Source organism: Oryza glaberrima, chromosome 3, assembly GCF_000147395.1.
Source record: "Oryza glaberrima chromosome 3, OglaRS2, whole genome shotgun sequence".
Lineage (NCBI taxonomy): Eukaryota > Viridiplantae > Streptophyta > Magnoliopsida > Poales > Poaceae > Oryza > Oryza glaberrima.
In genome coordinates, this window is record NC_068328.1 from 9,702,256 (window position 1) to 9,721,763 (window position 19,508).

The following is a 19,508-nucleotide window of genomic DNA, read 5'->3' on the forward strand; positions in this document are numbered from 1 at the left end:
CTGTGTACTTAGTTGTATGATTAGAAATTTTATTTCTGTCTTACTTTTTTTCCCATACTTTTACCATGCTTTTGTGTATGAATTGTCATGGATACTTTAGCCTTCAATTTGAACCCTAGGCGTCGAGAGATCCTGGCTCCGCCACTGACTACAACCCCTTTATCGGCATGGCACGACGCTGCAACGACGATGATATTGTTTTTGTCTGTTGTTTTCCATACTGACTGATGTTAATCTGCAAAGCCGTTGTGATCTGGGATGACGAAGCAGCATACTTACCTAGTAGTCATCGATCAGGTTCCGATTTTCCTGGTTTTTTAAATTTTTTTCTGGGCCTTGCGTTGTTTGCCGCGTGTATTCTTAATTTTTGGTGTAATTTATTTTTCATAGTGTAACCGGTTGGTTACTGGTTTAGGTTTTTTATTCGGTGCATGAGTTTGCCAGCCGAAGTTCTCAGCGTGGATTAGTATATGTACGCGCCGTTTTCATCGTGGATTAGTACGTATACGTGCCGGTCATAATACTGTTTCTCTTTCCTTTGGCTAGCCGGTTGATCCTGTTTTCTATCTGTTCACGTTAGCTACTTGTGCACGCTTTGTGTTTGCATGCGTTCCGTGCATGCAGCCATGCAGGCACAAATTGTCCTCCACGCGCTAGCTGCTGCTTTGCTTGTACCTACATGCGTTGTTCACGTGCTGCCTTGATCCTTTTTCTTTTCTTACGTGTTTCGTTCCATGCCATTCATTTGTATATTAATTTTTTTGTTTCTTTTTTAGGCGATTCGTTTTAGAAAAAAGTACGAATTACCCCCCTAACTATCGCGGTCGTCCGAATTACCCCCCTAAACCACAAAACCGGATATTCTTCACCCCCCAACTATGCAAACCGGACAAATTACCCCCCCTCAACCCAATCCGCGGTGGTTTTGGTCTACGTGGCGTACACGTGGCAATCCAGTCAGCATTTTATTGTGAGACCCACCTGTCATATATATACTTTATCTATCTCATGTTTCTCTCTCCCCCTCTCTCTCGCGCCGTCGGGCTCAAGGCGGTCGGCGCGCACAGCGCCGCGCGGGGGCGGGTGGTGGGAGTCGGCGGCGGGTCGACGAGCTCGTTGGGCTCCGGTGGCAGTCGGCGCGGACGGCGGCGCCTGTGGCCGGAGCTAGGTCGGCGCGCCTTGCCGCCTGCCTCTCCGCCACGGCCCCGCCTCGCCGCCGCATCCGGCCACCGTCCGCGTCTCCGCCACGGCCGCCAAACTAGCTTCCAGCCAACCAAGATCGAAGCATGGAGAATGCGGCTTAGAATCTCGTAAGCAACGTGGACCACTTCGTCCTAGAGTGGATGAAGCAGCTCCGCGAGCTCGCCTACGACTCGGAGGACTGCATCGACCAATACCGCTCGTCCAGCTACAGCATATGAAGAATAAGGCCCTCTCCAGCCCCCTCCTCCTTCTCCGCATGGCGGCAACGTCGCGTACAGCTCGTAGAGACCACCTACGTATGCTGCTCCCCGGTCTCCTTCTCTAGGTGCAAGAGCGTCATCATTTTCATGGGGAACTGACAAATGGAAAGGAATTCGTTAGTGTTAGTATCAGACCACGATAGAGAAAATAACCAAATCTCACAAAAAAGAAATGCATGCCGAACTTAACACCACCTGCTCGCCACGCTCTTCCCGCGTCGCTGCCTCACCGTCGCCATCAGCGAGCGCCATGCCCGCCACGGCGTCAACCGCGCCGTGCCGTTCCCAGTCCCCACCTCCCCGGTGATGGCGGCGTCCGCATCGCCCACGCAGCTGCTCCGCCATGCCAACAATGGCGGCGCCGCCGCTAGGCACCAGCAGGTGGTCAGCATCGGGGACGTGGTGGACGCCCTGGTTGAGTGTCTCAAGGCGCGGGACCGCCCGCCTCCGCGCGTCGCCGTCCGGCGCCCACCGCCCGCTCCCACGCGCCGCCGTCCACTGTCCGCCCCCGGGCGTCACCGTCCGCCGCCCGCCCCTCCGTACGGCGGGCAACCGGTAGGCTGCGAGGGCGCGACGCTGAGGCGGGAGGCCACCGGGACAGAAGGTGGGCGCAAAGGAAATGGCAGGCAGCGGTCGCGGGAACAGCCTCCTCCTCCGCCGCCGCTGCCTCCCTCTTCCGCCTCTCTTGCTCCTCCTCCCGACGCCGCTCCAGCTCCCGACGCGCGCCTCCTTCCGCCGTCCCCCGTCCTCCTCCCGATGCTTCCGGCCATGGCTCGCCTCTCCGCCATGGCCGCTAGCGCCCGCCTATCCCCCATCCCCTCCACCTCCCCGCGCGCCGCGTGCGCGCCGACCGCCAGCATGCCCCCACGTCGCTGCCCATCGCCCTTCCCCGCGCCACGCCATGTGTGGTGGCCACCGACGTGCGCGCCACTGACCGATGAAGAGAGAGATAGAGGAAGAGAGAAAGTGGAGTCTGACACGTGGGTCCCACCATTAAAAAAATAAAATGCTAACTGGACTGCCACGTAGACCAAAACCACTGCAGATTGGATCGAGGAGGATAATTCGTCCGGTTTGCATAGTTGAGGGTGAAGAATATCCGATTTTGTGATTATGGGGGTAATTCGGACAGTCACGATAGTTCAAGGGGGTAATTCGTACTTTTTCCTTCGTTTTATGCCAGTCATTTCTCATTTTCCCCGTTTTCTTGTTTTTCCAGCTATTTAACCATGACAGCTTGACCCTCCCGTTGGTTCTTCGTAGTTGCAAACTACATCTCTTAAACCAGACTAGAGTCAAACGCGGGCTTTGCGCGCTGCACCAGTGACATCAAAAGGAGAGTTTGTCATTACGTAGGTAAACAGAGTGGAAAAATCATTCTGTCATAAGAGTACCAAATCTGCAATATACAATTTATTATTCTTCATAGAAAATTTTAAATCTCAATTTACAATATAACACGTCCAAACATCATTAAACTTCTATAATAATTTAACATCATGAACAATACAGTAGGAATTACACATAACAGAATATACACTATGAACTTTGATGATGAATAGCACAAAAATTTACAGTTGGAAATCTAGACTTCCATAAATCCATTTTTATGTTTATAATAGCGTAAAAGCAGTCCACTGAAGGAGTAAAACACCATGGACGCGATGGCCTCCTTGGACCAGATGAATGGCAAGTTTAGTTATGTTTATAAAATATGCTTACATGAATTCCTACAGTAAATCTGCTTATTTGATTAATAATTCAAGCACACTCTACAAACGAAAGCACATCAATTATAAAGCAGCCATGAATAGTACAATAGGAATATGTAAAAAAATGGAATTTTAGCTCACAGGGCAGCAAGCTCACACTCTACATCTGAAGCTTTATGGGATCAAGGAAATAATATTTCATTATATTTAAACTTTTCATTTTGTTGAAGAGCATGGCCATCCACAAGCAATAATCCATGAAGAGACCTTGGTTGCCTGTAAGTGAGAAGCTATAATGACACAGAGACAGGCCAACTGGCCAAGCGAGGTCCTCTAAAGTTCTTCAGGTTCCACTTCTTTTTTTAACGCAATAGAGTGCACATGAAACAAAAGCATTAGGACGATAATCTCTTCATTGAAGGTATTGTAATTAGTTATGAAACACTACATTACTTCCAAAGTCATTAAGAAAAAGATAGCTTCAACAAAATGTCATACTAAACAAATTAGTTCAATGTTTATCCTATAAAACGTAATCTGGTAGTTTTTTTCTTCTGTCAAGCTAATAACACATTTTTTTTTACAAATAAATTCTATGCCTCAGCAATAATCACAACACATTGTGGCACAAATTTGGTTCTAGTGTGGGTAATACTCATGGATTGGACATAACATTTTACACAACATCACTAAAAGATTATATTGGCCAATGGAATCAAACTTGTTGCCTGCAATTTTCAGTAATGGAAATATACAATTCTGAGCAATGGAAAATCCAAGCAAATTTAACACCTTAATCACCAGTAATGGATACCCACCTCCGCAAGACCACCACAACATCTTCTATAACTTTGCATGATCAAACTGTGAACAAATGCAATGCAATAAATTATTACTTGCACATGTAAGATAGAGGGGATAGATTGAATTACTAAATGACCACTAACTATGGGGCTGGCAAGTAGGATCTAGAAAACAAAAGTACACATTTTATTTTTATATATGCCTCATATTTCCAAAGGAGTGTTGTCATTGCTATCAATAACAACTACCTTTGTCTAACAACCATCATGTTCATTTAACAAAATATAGAATAGCATAAATTTGAATCGTCTTGCGAATTGAACCCAAGCAGCTTAACAAATCCAAATCCCAACTGAACTTGCACAAAAGCAATGAATAGGTAATAAGAAAAAAATGGTTTAAAGGCATGCCCATATTCAGAGGAAAAAAGAAACCGAAAAGGTCTTCTAGCTCTGATTTTTCAGTCAAACCAACTACTGTAAACAATGCATAAAAGGAAAAATCCAATGAAATATAGTACCTGTGCAAACCAACATTAGGATGGTCTCAATTCATTCACAGGAACAGAGTATCATGCCTTCCATTTCTACATTAAAAAAAGAACTTTCCAAGTTATCATCTATATCATCTAACTCATCATATCCCTCAATTATTAACATCCACCATGGTTGAAAAAAAAATATTACCATCCATGTAAAAAAATCAATTGCACTCCTAGGACTGCTGTGAGAATACGTGTACTACATTTTTCTCTATAAATGGTGCATCTTGTTCTAGAAATTGTTACACCATGTCCACTTTGTCAGCTGTGTGCTTCAAAATCTTAGGTGTTGACACTTTCTGAAAAATAACAAGCACCATGACCATGTGTAGATATAAGCAAAACATGGGCAACGGATGATAAAGGATAGTTGTGGTCTGCAAAGTATTAAGAATTTAAGGTGGGGATTTCTACCAGATCATTTGAAGTGTACCTCTGGATTTGCCGAGTTCGTTTCCTGGTTAACAACAATAATTAGGTATGATATCCATGAGTGTTCCACTTTGTTGATCATACACTTAAACCCGATCTGCGGCAAATGAAAGCAGGCTCTACCTAACACTTGTCAGAGGATGCTTAAAATGTCACAGAAAGAGCAGTAATTAGTTTAGCATAAATGTGTAATCAACAATTAAGCAAAAAGAAGGCATAGAATTAATTTTGGTCATTCAAGAGAAAAATATTTATTGTAGAAAAACTGAATGAGGTAATTATGTTTCTGGTTTGTAACAATTTCCAAGAGCTTGGCACCTATCAATATCACTTAGCATGCAAAAACAACATCTGCCTGTGAGTATTAAGCCAACATAATAGCAATAAGCTTGCAACCTTTCTAAAATATGAACTAATACCAAAACGATACCAACATTATCACCAGCTTTTCAATCAGCAATTCAGCACCATAACACCAGGCCTAATCAAGCAATTCTCATGTGCATATTCAATTGATCTACAGATAAAAAACTACATATGTGAGAGGTACGGTTGTACACATAATTTATATATGTTTGCTCACATAAACAGAGTGTGTTGAGATGTTAGTAGTGGAGTAGAGTAGGGTAAAGCATTTTTTATAGAAAAATGATTTGCTCCGAAAAATAACGAAAGGAATGTGCTAAGTGGAAATTGTTTGACTCGCCCAAGAGCAGTCCTGTCCTTGACTGATAAAAGGGGACCAAACCCATACAACCATGGAAAAATGGGGGGAAACAGAGATATGGGGAGGGACAATACATTTTTATTACTAACCATTTATGTTCTAATCAAGGAGCATGAGCAGTTTGGTGATCAGGAAGCTATGTTATTCTGAAAGATAAGAAAGGAAAATTAAGCCAAAATAATACCATTTCCACAAGATTGACTAAGATCAAATATTTATAAAGCTTACATTGCTAGACATGAATCAGGCTGGAAAAAAAATGTAGCTCATCCCAGATTAGCTACAAATATGTACCCCAGCTATACCTTTCCATCTAGAGGATAGCAAACCATAGTTGGCTGAGAGTTACTTCATGCATTTTTTTTTCATGGCATATGTTTAAGCTGAAGATAAGGATCATATCAAAGCAGTAGACATTTATAGTAATAATAATTAAGGGTTATAGGATTTGAACCATAAGTGTTTGTTCATAGTCTGGATTGCAGTTTTATGTAAAGCAAAAGGATTCTAGGAAGCAAACGCCATATATATGGTAGCGGCTATTCCAGGATTCTAGTTGTGGCTGATGTGTGGGGACTCAGCAGCATCCACGCCGGCAGCAAACAGTACGGGACAAGTAGACCTGAAATGAGAGCAGAAACAAACCAACTATGCTTCCACCAATTTCTACACCTATAAAACAAGGTAAATTAATCATCAAAAGATCACAAACATTTAGTATGCGTCCAACTTGACCAGCACACTATCACACAGCCTATAGTATAACAACTGCAGTGTTAACATGTCACTTGCATAAGAGCAAAGCTGCCCTGCTGAAAGCACAGAATGAGAAATGTCACTAAGCAGCAGCAACAGCAAGAGAATGTTAAAAAAAAAGTTCATATATAAGCAAAGGGCTAATCATATAGTGCAAAATTAGCCCATTTGGAAGCCTTCACAACAAACTGGATTTTTATCTACTCACTGAACAAATATCTTGTACTATATAAAATAAATAAGTACTTTGTTTCAAAAGGGGACAAATGTCTTGCAAGTAACTGTGCTACTCTCCTATAAACTCCATCATACACACGAGTGTTTTTCATCTTCCAAAATCACTGGATGAATATTTAGATTTCAACTTAATTTGAAGAAAAGCAAGAACAAGTAAGGAAAACTAAGGAAAACTTTTGCTTTAAGGTTGCAGTGCCCAGATTGATTAACTGTATACTTGCTTTACCAGCGAGAACCAATAGCTAATAATAGAGGTTATATTTTAAAAACTTCATATATCTAGCTTGTCTTTAAAATAATTACTAACTTTTACCCAAAATTCAGAGATAGTGTGCAAATATTGTGCAGCCATGTAGGATTCAAACGCCAAATACATAGTATTTTACAAACTTTCAAATGATATTTTCAATTTTACCTTGAATGAAAAGGGAGGTGGAGCTAAAAAAATAGTACTCAATAGTTGGGGGGACATAGCTTCCAAATGAAGGGCTATGCAGATTGCCATGGTTCACATTCCTCGAGGCTGCCCTGTATCCTAAGATGCAATGCAACAAACAGGTGGAGTGCAGCGTAAGTGATAGGGAAATGATTTACTGCCAAGAGATGGGAGAAGAATGTATACCTGGCGATCTGTCCCTGCAGCTCTTCAAGCAGGAGCCACTCCTTTCCATCCTTCCCTGCGTTAGAAGGTCGCAGTTGGCCGAGCTTCTTCCCTAGCTAATAATTATTAATTATTATAATACTATCTTATGTATGTATGCTCTTAATTCTCTCTAAGCTCTATGCAGGGGCATGTCCCCTCTCTAAGCTCTATGCAGGGGCATGTCCATGTAACTTGGCAACGATCTGCTTCCAAATAAAGAGCAGGATAAGGAAGGATGCAAGAAATCAGACTTTCGTACCATGTCAAGAAAATTAGAAACTTACAATTACAAGGTCTGATGGAGGTGCGAAAGATAAGCTTCGGCCGTGGCCTCATGCTTGTCACCAGTGGGGAGGAGGGCATGTCTGAGACATTCCTGCCATCATCGCCAAGCTGCTGCCGCTGCTGAGCTCAACAGATCCGGCGGCCTTGATCTGTCACATCCAACTTCCCCACCGGCTCTGGATCTAGATTAGAGAGAGAGAGAGGGAGAGCAAGAACAAAAAAAAAAAGAGTTAGGGAGGAAAGTCTTTCCCCATAGAGAAAACGATGAGCATCATGTGCTAAACCATCCCAAGCCTCCGGGTGATCGGATCTGCCGGCAGGGAGATCGTGGTTGCCGGATCAGGCGGGCACGACCTCCCCTCCACCAGAACCTGCCTCGCGGTGGCAAGAGGGAGGTGCGGTGATGCACCTGGGTGCTAGAAGAGTGCGGGAGGCGCGGCGGCGGCGACGCAGTGAGGAGAGTTTGCGGCCGGGGGCGGGAGGCGCGAGGAGGAGGAGGAGGCGGCGGCGGCGTGGGCTAGGGAGAGCGCGCGAGAGAGGAGAGGAGCGGGGAACGGCGGCGGATAGGGTTTCGTGGGAGGGGGCGATAGGGGTAAAAAGTTTTTCGAAAAAAACCTTTACTTTCCATTTTTCTAAGCGCAGTTCTATTTTATGGTTTTTCGCTTCTTTGCCTAGAATATTTTGGATTACAGAGGGCTTATTCGTAAGAAACCAGTACATGTAAACCCCATGAGTAGGCACGTAAAACAAATTATCAATAAATAGCCGGACTTTTTGCAAAATGACCAGGGCCGACGCGGACGCACGACAGCTCGCGAAATCCCACCGTTTTCCAATGGCATCAGAAAAGTTGAGTTTGTCATAATTCACGTTGATGCAGGTGGTTAATTATATCAGGCAAAATGACTACTCAGCTAACAGAATTTGCTTTTACTGGTTTTTTTTTTAAGCAGCGTGGACGAAAAACAATTATGGCACAAGAGTATCGATTTTGTAACATACAATTTAATCTTGATATAAAAAAAATAAATACCCATGGAATCAGTGCTGACCAATGATCAGATATTCAAATGTAGCCCATAAAAAACTCTAAAACACCAGCAATGTCAAATATCTTGTAGTGTCCTGAGAAAAGAACAAGAAGTTGAAAAAAAAATAGACCATAATGACAATTTAGCATAGCAGGCAATAAGATGATAAGCCTAATGTCATCAAACATTTCGTGTCCAAGCCTCCAAGGACAAACAAACTGGCAATTTTATAAGAAAATAAAAGGCACATATCCATTGCACTAAATTCTTGTAAGACCATCCAAGTGCTAATGCCTCCATTGAATCTATCGCTGCTTCTTGACAAGTACAGACTCGCGACTCCATTATTTGTTGAATATCCCCACAACCCAACACACTCATATGTAAATCAGATAACCACACTTATTCCAAAGCTTAATTTCTCTTGACAATTGCAATATAACAAGAATGATAGGAGTGACATGTGTAGCAAACACCTACCGGGTGTCAGGATTTGTCCTTGACATAACCAGGTTTTTGGCAGCATGTCATGTGGCTTATCCTGCAAATCAGTAGGAAATCGATCAAATTTAGATAGCAACAGCTGTTTGTTACAGTTTCCAAAACCTGCAGTTAAAGAATAGATGATTACAAGTAAGCTCCATGTTGTTATTAGAATGATCTGTTCAAATATAGTGCGTAAAGGTAAAAGCAATCCAAATCCAAAACATGCATCGTGACTGAACTTGATTAAGGTACAAAAAGTACAGAACAACTCGTGATGATGTTTTCCTGAAAGCATAAGCACATCAACCTATATTCTGAATGCCACTCAAGTAAGGTCTATACGGTAATTTGTACAAATAAAATGAAAATGCACTCAAAATTGTTCAAGTTCAAATTATACATGTAACTGAACATGGTCTTGGACACAATTTATAAAAACCCAATCTTCTGAAGCTAACCTGTTTTTATTGGGCAAATGACAATTGAAACTGGATAGTCAATATTGTCTAATTAAGTTTCAGCAACAGGACAGTACCCAAGCCTGTTGTAGATGCAATGTGATTTTAAGATTTAAGTTTACCTGAAATAGTGTGTTGGTTCCCTCTGTTAGCTGATAAACAGGAGCCTTGGGCTTCGGCTGCTCAATAACAATGGCCTGTAAGGTGAGGACCATTGCAACCACTCAGGCTGCGTTCTGGAGCATGCATCTTCTCACCTTAGCTGGGTTGATAACACTTGCCTTGATCGAGTTCTCATACTTAATGTTCATCGCATTGTAACTGACTTTACACTCACTGTCCTCGATCTTCTGAACCACCGCTTCCCCTCCAATTCAGCATTATGGGCAAGCAGTGATGCAGGAGCAACCAAAGCCTGCAAAATTGACATGATATTGTTAATTAAGGCTTGTTCTTATATTTAACTGAAGCGTGGCGATATATAGTTCTAGTAAGAACTCCAGTACTATATGCAATGCCACAATCTAATTAATAATGTAGAAAGGCCACAATGAGCTCAATTCTTGCCCATGGGAAACAGAGGCACAACGAAATACCTCATGCTACTGCCATGGCAAGCAACCATGAGGCTACTGCTATGACAAAAAAAACATGGGGATTTTGTAAATGAAACTCACATCATAAAAAAGGTATGCCATTTAGCACAACCCATCACTACCAAACACCAAGGTCACCACAATGTCCCCACTATGTTGTTCTAACTCACCAACCATATTACGGAATTTAGGTCTAACCTAACACTTAGTCAGGGCTTTAAAACACACACAGACTCAGAACTGCCAGAACTATAACAAAAGACACAATCTTAGCAGAGCCCAACAGGCGAATCATACATCATGAAGTTTCTTCCCATGAACAAGTTTCGGACGAAAAATTGAAGTAATCTAACATGATTGAACAGCAGGAGAAAGGTTAACGGGGACTTGCTACCCCTCCTGGAGGCACTACCACTGCCGGATGCTAACCCTCCTGAAGGCAAAACAAACAAAGGAAATAAAAAATATTCCAAGTTCCTAGGCGCAATAAGCCAGCTTATAATTAAGACACTGATTTGAGCATTATATTTTGCTGCAGAAAAGACTTGTTAGCGTAATGCATCCAAATAAGTGTTTGCAGATCTGCCACACAGAAAAAAAAAGAACATTCAACAACAAAAGATCAATCCTACTGAAATTTAAAATGTTAACTGACATGTATTATGGAGCTTCCAACTAAATTTCTGTACATTAAATCATTGCAAAAATGTTTTGTGTATGATGTACAAAAAAATTAAATTGAACCTCTAGCAGAATATCAACAGTACACTATACTCTGGTCATTAGCACTGAAACAATACATTGATCAACGGAACCAAATTTCAATAGTAAAAAATCTAAAATCATGAGCAAATCCAGGGGAAACATCAAGAAAGATGGAACATTCACCTTCACTTCATTATCTCCTCTGGTAATTAGCACTGATGAGCTGTTGAGTTCCATTGGCAGATCATGGCCTAAGAGCAAACACAGGTAGGCATGAAATGATCAAATTTATGTGCCTAGATAAATGAAGATGCAAACCAAATTTTAAGAAACAAGCATGCCGGTAAAAGGGAAGCTAATACAGCATGGCAAAAGGAAAATCCTCCATTTTTTCTTGCCACAAGCAAAATTAAGGAACAAAAACAAAAAGCGTGGTCAGTCATTCCATATTAGTTTGTAATAGCAAAATGTGGTAATTATATTTGTAAGTTTTACTTGCATTTTGGTATTCTAAGCACAAAAATACAATCTACAAGCAACGTATATGTTCTGGCTTGACAGAGAAGTTGTGAGCTACTATACTGGTCCCTTCTTGTCAAGAATAAACATGCCTCTTCATAAATTTGTTTTCTCCCTAGATTTAGTGGAAACCAATGCAATCTGTTCGTTTGATATAATATTGCCATTAGAGCAATCAATGATAGAATTGGTAGATGGCTGAACTTTCTCACTGATTTTCTCATGCACTGTGAAAACACACATGCATTCCTCTATGTTCTTCTATATAGAGTCAACCTCTTTTTTTTTTCTTTGCAGAACTGAACATATTTTTTTTCTTTGCAAGCATGAACATTAATTAGTAAAAACTATCTACTGCAACCAAAGTATTTATTATATCCTTTAAGCTACACATTGAAACATAACAATTGAAAACGACATAACAATCAGAAAAATATGATGGAGTTTTACCTTTGAAAACAACAAAATAAAGGGAGTGAACACATAGGCGCTTCAAAAATTTAGAATAAAGTGCCACACCAGATGATCAAGAATTAGATCATATACGAAATAGTAAGAATTAGATCATAGCAATTAAGTAGTCCTGTTCAGCAACAAATTTTGCTGTCAAATTAGAGAGCACCATGAGTCGGTGACTGATAGTACCAAAACATTTCACGCATTACCATTCAGATTATGAGTTTGGCAACAATGACTTCTGATGCTCAGTGCTACAACAAGCATCTTGTTGTAGCCATACAAAGAGAACTCCTACAATGCTTCAGATTCAGATACCAAAGTTTTAGTAAAGCATCACAACACCACCAAGATCCACATGTAAAGATAAAGTGAGAATGGGGTATTAGACCACTTACTCTTCTGTTCTTCAAGCAATCCAATTTTTCAATCTTCCAGATTGGCTGGTCTTCGATGCAGAGGCAGTAAGCTGTAGAAACATCATCAGATTGTGCCAAAAAGAATGCTTATTGTTGTGGGTGCACGGAGAAGCAATGCATACTGGATTTATGCAAATATTAAGTTGCATTTGAGTTCTGTACAAAATAATAAAACCCAGTGTTCATTCAGCTCCACTGGAACTATGCGGGAAAGGATGAAATGCATCTGAATTTGCTGTTATGGGTGGAGAGGGAGCATATATGTTTTGAAGCCAGCTATACCTAAGGGAAAAATTAAGGTGAGTAAATCAGAATTAGAAAGGTTAAAACTTAAAAGGTTGCAGCTCTTTGTTCATGTTATCTCTACCATGAATGAAAGGCAGAAAAAATGACAGCTGCTATTTAAATTCTAGAGCATATATTAATCACCATCTACAGGAAGGGTTTTCTAAAGAACAAACTTATTATCTGTATATTGCATTACACAACAGGTGAATGAAACAGATGTGAGAAAGCAAGAAATACATCTCAATCTTTCAATCAACTCTGTGCTAAATAGGGTAATTTCTGGTGTAGTTGAATAACCAATATGTACCTCTCAAAAGCGGCTTCTTTCATTTCCTATTTCTATCCATCACCACTCTTCAAATATTGGAGAAACAAACATTAAAGAAGGCACTGAACTGACCAAGGAGCTCAAGACAGCAACAGGGGGCTGCGGGCGAAGACAATCTTTCGGAGCAACTGGGCGTCCCTGTACCTTACCAACAATCTGCTACCACATCACCAATAGAAATAGAGGGTAGGTTAATAAAGAAGAATGCAAGAAATCAGGCTTCCGTACAAAGCCTGATGGCAGAGGTTGGATGCGCATGTAGCTGCTGAGATGCAGATATCTGCCTTGCTTGGCTGAACTGTGTCGATCCCTTTGCGTCGCACCACCACCAGATCGTGTGCTGCGCCGCCGGATCAACCAACGCCGTCAACCATGAGCCCTAGGCCACCTAATCACAGGCATCCATCGATCCGGAAATAAAGATGGAGAGGGAGAGGGAGGGGCGGTGCCGCGCGTAGAGGGAGAAGAGTAGAGGGCGGCTCCAGGCTTCCCCCGCTTCAGGGCGGCCGGATCTGCCGGCGAGGAGGCCGGAGTCACCGGATCCGACAGTCCCGGCCTCCTCGTTGGCGGATGCGGCGGCGGGAGCGAAAGGATGGCGATGGCAGGACGACGGCACGGCGACAGCAGCGGCTCGCAGTAGGGAGTGCGCGGGGGAGGTCGCCAACTGCGGGAAGAAGAGGATGAGGGGGACGGCAAGCAGCGGCGGCGGCCGTCGCTTGGCAGAAGAGAGAGCGGAGAGAGAGGAGGAGAGGCAGAGGAATGGTGCCGGCTAGGGTTTGGGGAAGGGGGTTAGGGCTAGGGTTTTTGTTTTGCAAAAACACCCCTAATCTTCTAGTTTTTAGAGCGCGGTTCGATTTTCCAATTTTTCGCTTCTTCGTATAGAATATTGCTTTATTCAGAGGTCTCTAAGTAAGAACGCACAACATTAGAATGAGTTAATTTCACTTTGGGCCATGTTTTATTCCCAAAGTTTCACTTTGGACCACCCTTTATCTAATTTTTTCACTTTGGACTAGGTAACTTTACCTTTGTTGCACAATGGACCACCCCAAAACACATTTTCATTTCTTCGATAACTTCGAGCAAATTGTTAACGGTATGCCAGCAAACTTTCATACCTATATGCATGACATACTTTTGTCGAAAGAGACACTAGACATCACAAGCGAACAGAGTTAGGGTAGCCCATTGTGCAACAAAGGTAGAGTTACCTAGTCCAAAGCGAAAAGATTATGTATAGGGTGGTCCAAAGTGAAACTTTGGTAATAAAACATGGCCCAAAGTGTAATTCACTTCATTAGAATTAAGACCAGGGACCTATAACAAATTATCAAGTAAATGAAGGGCATTTTTGCAAATTTACTAGGACGACGCGGCCGCATGAGAGCTCGCGAAATCCCACCGTTTTCCAACTCGGGCTGACGTGTCGTGACGCGGGAGCGTCCATGCCAGCGCAAAATGCTGTGAGAGCTTCACTTCCTGGCTGGTTTGAAGACTTTAGGGTGTGTTTGGATAATGGGAAATGAGGAGTGGGATTGGAAAATGAATGAAAGATTTGGATTAAATGGAACGGGGAGAATGAATGATTAGAATTTAAAGATGTATTTTGGTGGGTGGGAAATTATTTTTCTATCCCATTAGACAAACACTCCCTTAGATTTTTCCCTGTACGTTCTTCCGCATATATGCTAGCTTGTGCTTTCTTCTGTCGGTATTGGTTAGTGGTTTTTGTTTCTAAGTTTCCTTCGTGGCTTGCTCTGCTAATTCTTCACGGCTCAAACTGTTGTTTACTTAATTTGTTCGTTGCAGGTTGAGCTTCATTCTGTAGTTGTGCCTTCTTCGATCTTGTTTTTATTCGGTTCACTCTCGTTATGTCTTCATCATCGGTTGCAAGGCAGCACCATGTGGCAATAAGGCGTTGTTCTCGTTTCGGTTTCCTTGCTCGCGATTTAGGTTTGTTCTATATTTCCTTTACTTTCCTTTAATTAATTTCTTAATATTTGCATTTTTTGCCTGTCGAAAACTTTTTTTTTTGCCTTTTAGAATCCTCTTCTGAGCATCATTCCGTTGATTCTATCCTACTCGTTAGCAACTCTCAGATTAATCCATAATTTATTGTCCTCCTCTTGTATGTGGTTACTAATTTTCCTCTCCTTAATCCTATTGTTTTGTCCATTCGATAGTTTTCTTTGTTCACCTACCGCTTTTTTTAACATGTGGTTTCCTACGTATTTCTCGCATGGAGGCATTTTCTATCCGGTTAAAAAGGCGTTTGGCTAATAACCGCCGGCTTCGTCGTATCCAGGTATGTTATTTTATTTTCCTTTAAGTTTTTGTATGTTGTTTATTTAAGTATTATTATGTGTTTTAGGGCATATTTTCTCAGTTAACTCTTCATGCATATCTACTTGTTTGTTCGTTGTTTTTTTAAAGGACATGCTGATTTTCTAGCTTAAAGGTACTTCTTTTTCACTTTTTTTTTACGATTTTCTATTTATTACTTTTTTTTACACTTTCTTATTGTGGTCTCTTTTTTTTTTCTTGTGTATAGCTTCTTATCATGGTCGTTATTATTATGGGGGTCCTGATTATTGTTGTCCTAGATGTTGTGTTGTCTGTTGGTATTATGAAAGGACGCACCAGAACAAGCCCCCGCCTGGAATAATTAAGTGTTTACGATAAGTGTTGTTGTCGAGGGTGTGTTTCGCTGCCCGTTTTCAAGGAATGGCCTCATCCTCTGAGAGAGCTCATGTGTTTTGATGGTTCTAGCCATTGCAATCATTTTATGAGATACGTCACATAATTTGTTGTTTACTTTCACTTTGCTTGGAGTTGATGTTGATAAATCTATTAATACTGCAGATGGTCCTTATGTTAATCAAGCTGCGCTATCACTTCATATGTACATCACATGCAGCATGCTTTTATACCAAAACTCTATGTATTAAAAGTACTACTAGATATATGACGCATAATGTAGTATTATGTCACCCTGTTGAAAGTACTACGACATCTATATCAAAAAAGAACTACGACAATACTGCTTAAGTAAAGCTTGCTGCTCAATCCATTGCGTTACGTGACCAGGCACCAACTTATTTTACTTTGAAAAATACAACTTCTACAATTTTTTGTACACCATATATAGCACAATACTATTACACCATACATGGAACAAGATCGTTACTAAAAACGTTCCTTTCTAATCTCCAGCTAGGTGGTTATACTATATATATTTTAAATGGTGGAACATATTGTTTAAATAATTTTAAAAAAAAACGGGATAAAACTAAAAGAAGTTTTCATCAAGACGACAACCCCAACATGGAAATCAAATCTAAACTTATACTAACCCACCAGCAATATCAATAATTGATGCATTCGATCCCCATATCAGCTTTACACTGAGTCCACTCTCGCAGACAATCCACTTGATATAACACAACATCCTCTGCTATTGGTTCAATTGTTGATCCACTAGAGTCTCCATAATTACCATTACCGATCTCTTTGCATGTCTCTTCCACATAAGACAAACTATCCAAAGCATGAACCCAACCTTTTTTCAGTTTCTTACGGAGAACTCGGAGATCATCACGTTCAGTAGTAACAGTGTATCTAATTCTTGTCTAGCAATATTGAAGATCTCTTCATAATTAAGGCGATACCCCCAGTGTATATCATCTACAATAACTTTGTGAGAATGTTGCAAAGATATCACAAACAAAGCAGCAGCACTTTCTTCAGCATCGCACGCCTCGAAAGCTGAATGCCCTTGCACCTTAACAATCTCAATTAACCATGTCTTTCCGAAACAAGCAGAATTGCTACCGCGTATGCAAGATATCCACCAATGACTCGAGAAACATGATGTATAGGACCAGACCCCCCAGTCTTTCGACAATCTCATCAGCTATTCTCTTACGCGATAACCGAATCATCACATATTGACCTATATCGAATAATCAAAGTAAGACATGAATTGCTTTACTCCAATCAATACTACTTATTAAATAAAAGTTGGTACACAAACAATCCATATGGAAACCTATGAAATATATATAATTTACTGACCAAAATATTGTATAGCTTACCACTTCTAGCAAGACCTGCACTCCGAGTAGCCATATACTCACTCACAAGCAGACTGATTTTCCTCTAAACACAGATGCTCATGCAATAAGCTACTTCCTCCGTTTCAGCATTTCTCACATTCATATTGATATTAATGAATCTAGATATATATATTTGTCTAGATTCATTAACATCAATATAAATATGAGAAATACTATAATGACTTACATTGTGAAACGGAGGGAGTAACTCATACACCATCCAAATAAACACCTCGATGAATCTGGATAAGAATATATATATATATATATATATATATACATACACACACACACACATATATATACACATACATATATATATATATATATACATATATATACATACATACATACATATATATGCATATATATACATACATACATACATATATATATATATATATATATATATATATATATATATATATATATATATATATATATGTGTGTGTGTGTGTGTGTATGTATGTATGAGCACAAAACTAACTATACGAAAGGACTCAGACTGACCACGCAATCTTATACAGTGCAAACCATTAAAAAATCTTATAATACAAGCCACGTACATACCTATCCGATTGCCACACAAGCACGAACTGAGCACACAGTGCAAGAAACGTATTCATCCAAGCTGTCACATAAGCACCTCTAAGCACGCTTTTCTTACAGACACACCTTTGAAAAAGACGATCAGACTTTAACTCAATCCTATATACACAAATCACAGTTGTTAAGCACACACCAAATTAGAATCACAGTTGTTTGTTCACACTTTTGTGTGGCGTCACGCCGCGCGAACCCGTCTAGTCACTCTTAATCTCGATGGAACGACAGCGTGGGCGATGCAAACCGATCTATGATCGGAAGAGGGAAAAAAACTGCAGCAGCAGTGGCCCAGCTCCTTTGTGTCTCCTGACGCGCTAACTTTCTTCCATCGTGCGCAAGCAAACAGAGGACGTACAGGCAGTCAGGCGCCGCATGAATTCTTGATGTGTGTGTGAATCTCATATTGCTTGTTCACCTGGATGCAGCCGTGCATGCACGCGATGGAGGCACAACAGGGGTAGCGATGAAGCACCGTGCTCTAGAGCCCAAGGAGAAAATAGGTCGATTTCGCACGGCCTGCAAGCCGTTTTCGCCAGGTGGGTTTTGTATGGGCTTCCAACTGAAAGCTTTGCTAGGGGCATATAGGGAGGACTGATGGCGCCCAAACCTCTCGTTCAACGGCCTCGTCTATCTGACGTAGGGAAATATTTCATCTGAGGCCACTTATCTTTGCTGCCGAGTTATAAATCGTCTCTAAACCAAAAAACTAGATATAATGCATCCTTAACTTACAAAGAAAGCTGGATCATTTTGGGTCCTAAAGCAGTATTGCACCCAGGTTTATCCCACGTGACGCTTTGACTAGGATCTTCGCTGCTCAGTCAGCAAGCTGGTTAGTATGGATGACGGCAATTTGGAGCTAGGGCGCGGCGGGTGAGCTTGAGGCTGGCTTGGACCTAGACATGGCGGCGCACAAGCTCAAGGCCGACTTAGAGTAGCGAAGACTCGAGGGCTGCCAGCATGATCTGGAAAGCATGGGCGCCATCCAAATACAAGAACTTCGCGTGGCTGCTGCTGCAAAACAAAATTTGGATAGCCGATCGTCTACAAATCAGGTAGTGACCAAACAATTATTTTTGTCAGCTATGCTACAGGAATTTGGAGACGGCACAACACCTTTTCAAGGACTACCCGTTCACACGGGAAAGTTGGGACAAAGTAACTGCGGGGATGGAGCAAAACAATGTCCTCCCGGTGTATAATCCAGATGAGAGGCTAATTGATTGGTGGGAGAAGAGAACATTGCAGCAAGACAAGAACCAGACGGAAGGAATGCGATCATTGCATATGCTGCTCTGCTGGGAAGTTTGGTGCGAAAGGAATAGGCGGATCTTCAAAGACAAAGAACTCTCAATGCTTCTGGCGAAATTCCTGGATGAAGTGAAGCTTTGGTCTGCATGTGGAGCTAAGGACATTGCGAGAATAATAATACCTTAGCAAGTTCTGATGTAGCAGGATGTCCTGTGTTTTTCCTTTTACTTCTTGTCACCCTTGGTGATTATGTACAGTTTCTCTCCTACTTAATATAAAACCAGCTTTAGCTGGCTTAGGTTTAAAAAAAAACTTAGAGTAGTGAAGTATCCAACTTGTCGACTTAGCAGTGAAGATCGGATCAAAACGCCACGTCGGACAAAAACGGGTGCAATATTGCTTTAGGACTCAAAGTAACCCGGTTTTGTAAGTTAAGGGGCATGTTATATCTAGTTTTTCAGTTTAGGGATGATTTTGTAATCCGACGACAAGATAAGGGACCTCAGCTATAGTTTTTCCCTGATAGAATAGTCCAGAATTTTGCCCTAGCAACTTGAGGCCGGCTGCTCCTACCCGCACAATCTATGTGTTTTTAGTTGTCAAGATATTATATACTTCCTCCAGTTAATAATATTGTCATTTTGAATAAA

The 19,508-nt window shown here is 41.5% G+C and overlaps 1 pseudogene; it reads right to left on the reverse strand.

The window, feature by feature from the left end:
* Nucleotides 1-1,219: 1,219 nt before the first annotated feature.
* On the reverse strand, nt 1,220-13,665 carry LOC127768269 (uncharacterized; annotated as a pseudogene).
* Between the last annotated feature and the right edge of the window lie 5,843 nt (nt 13,666-19,508).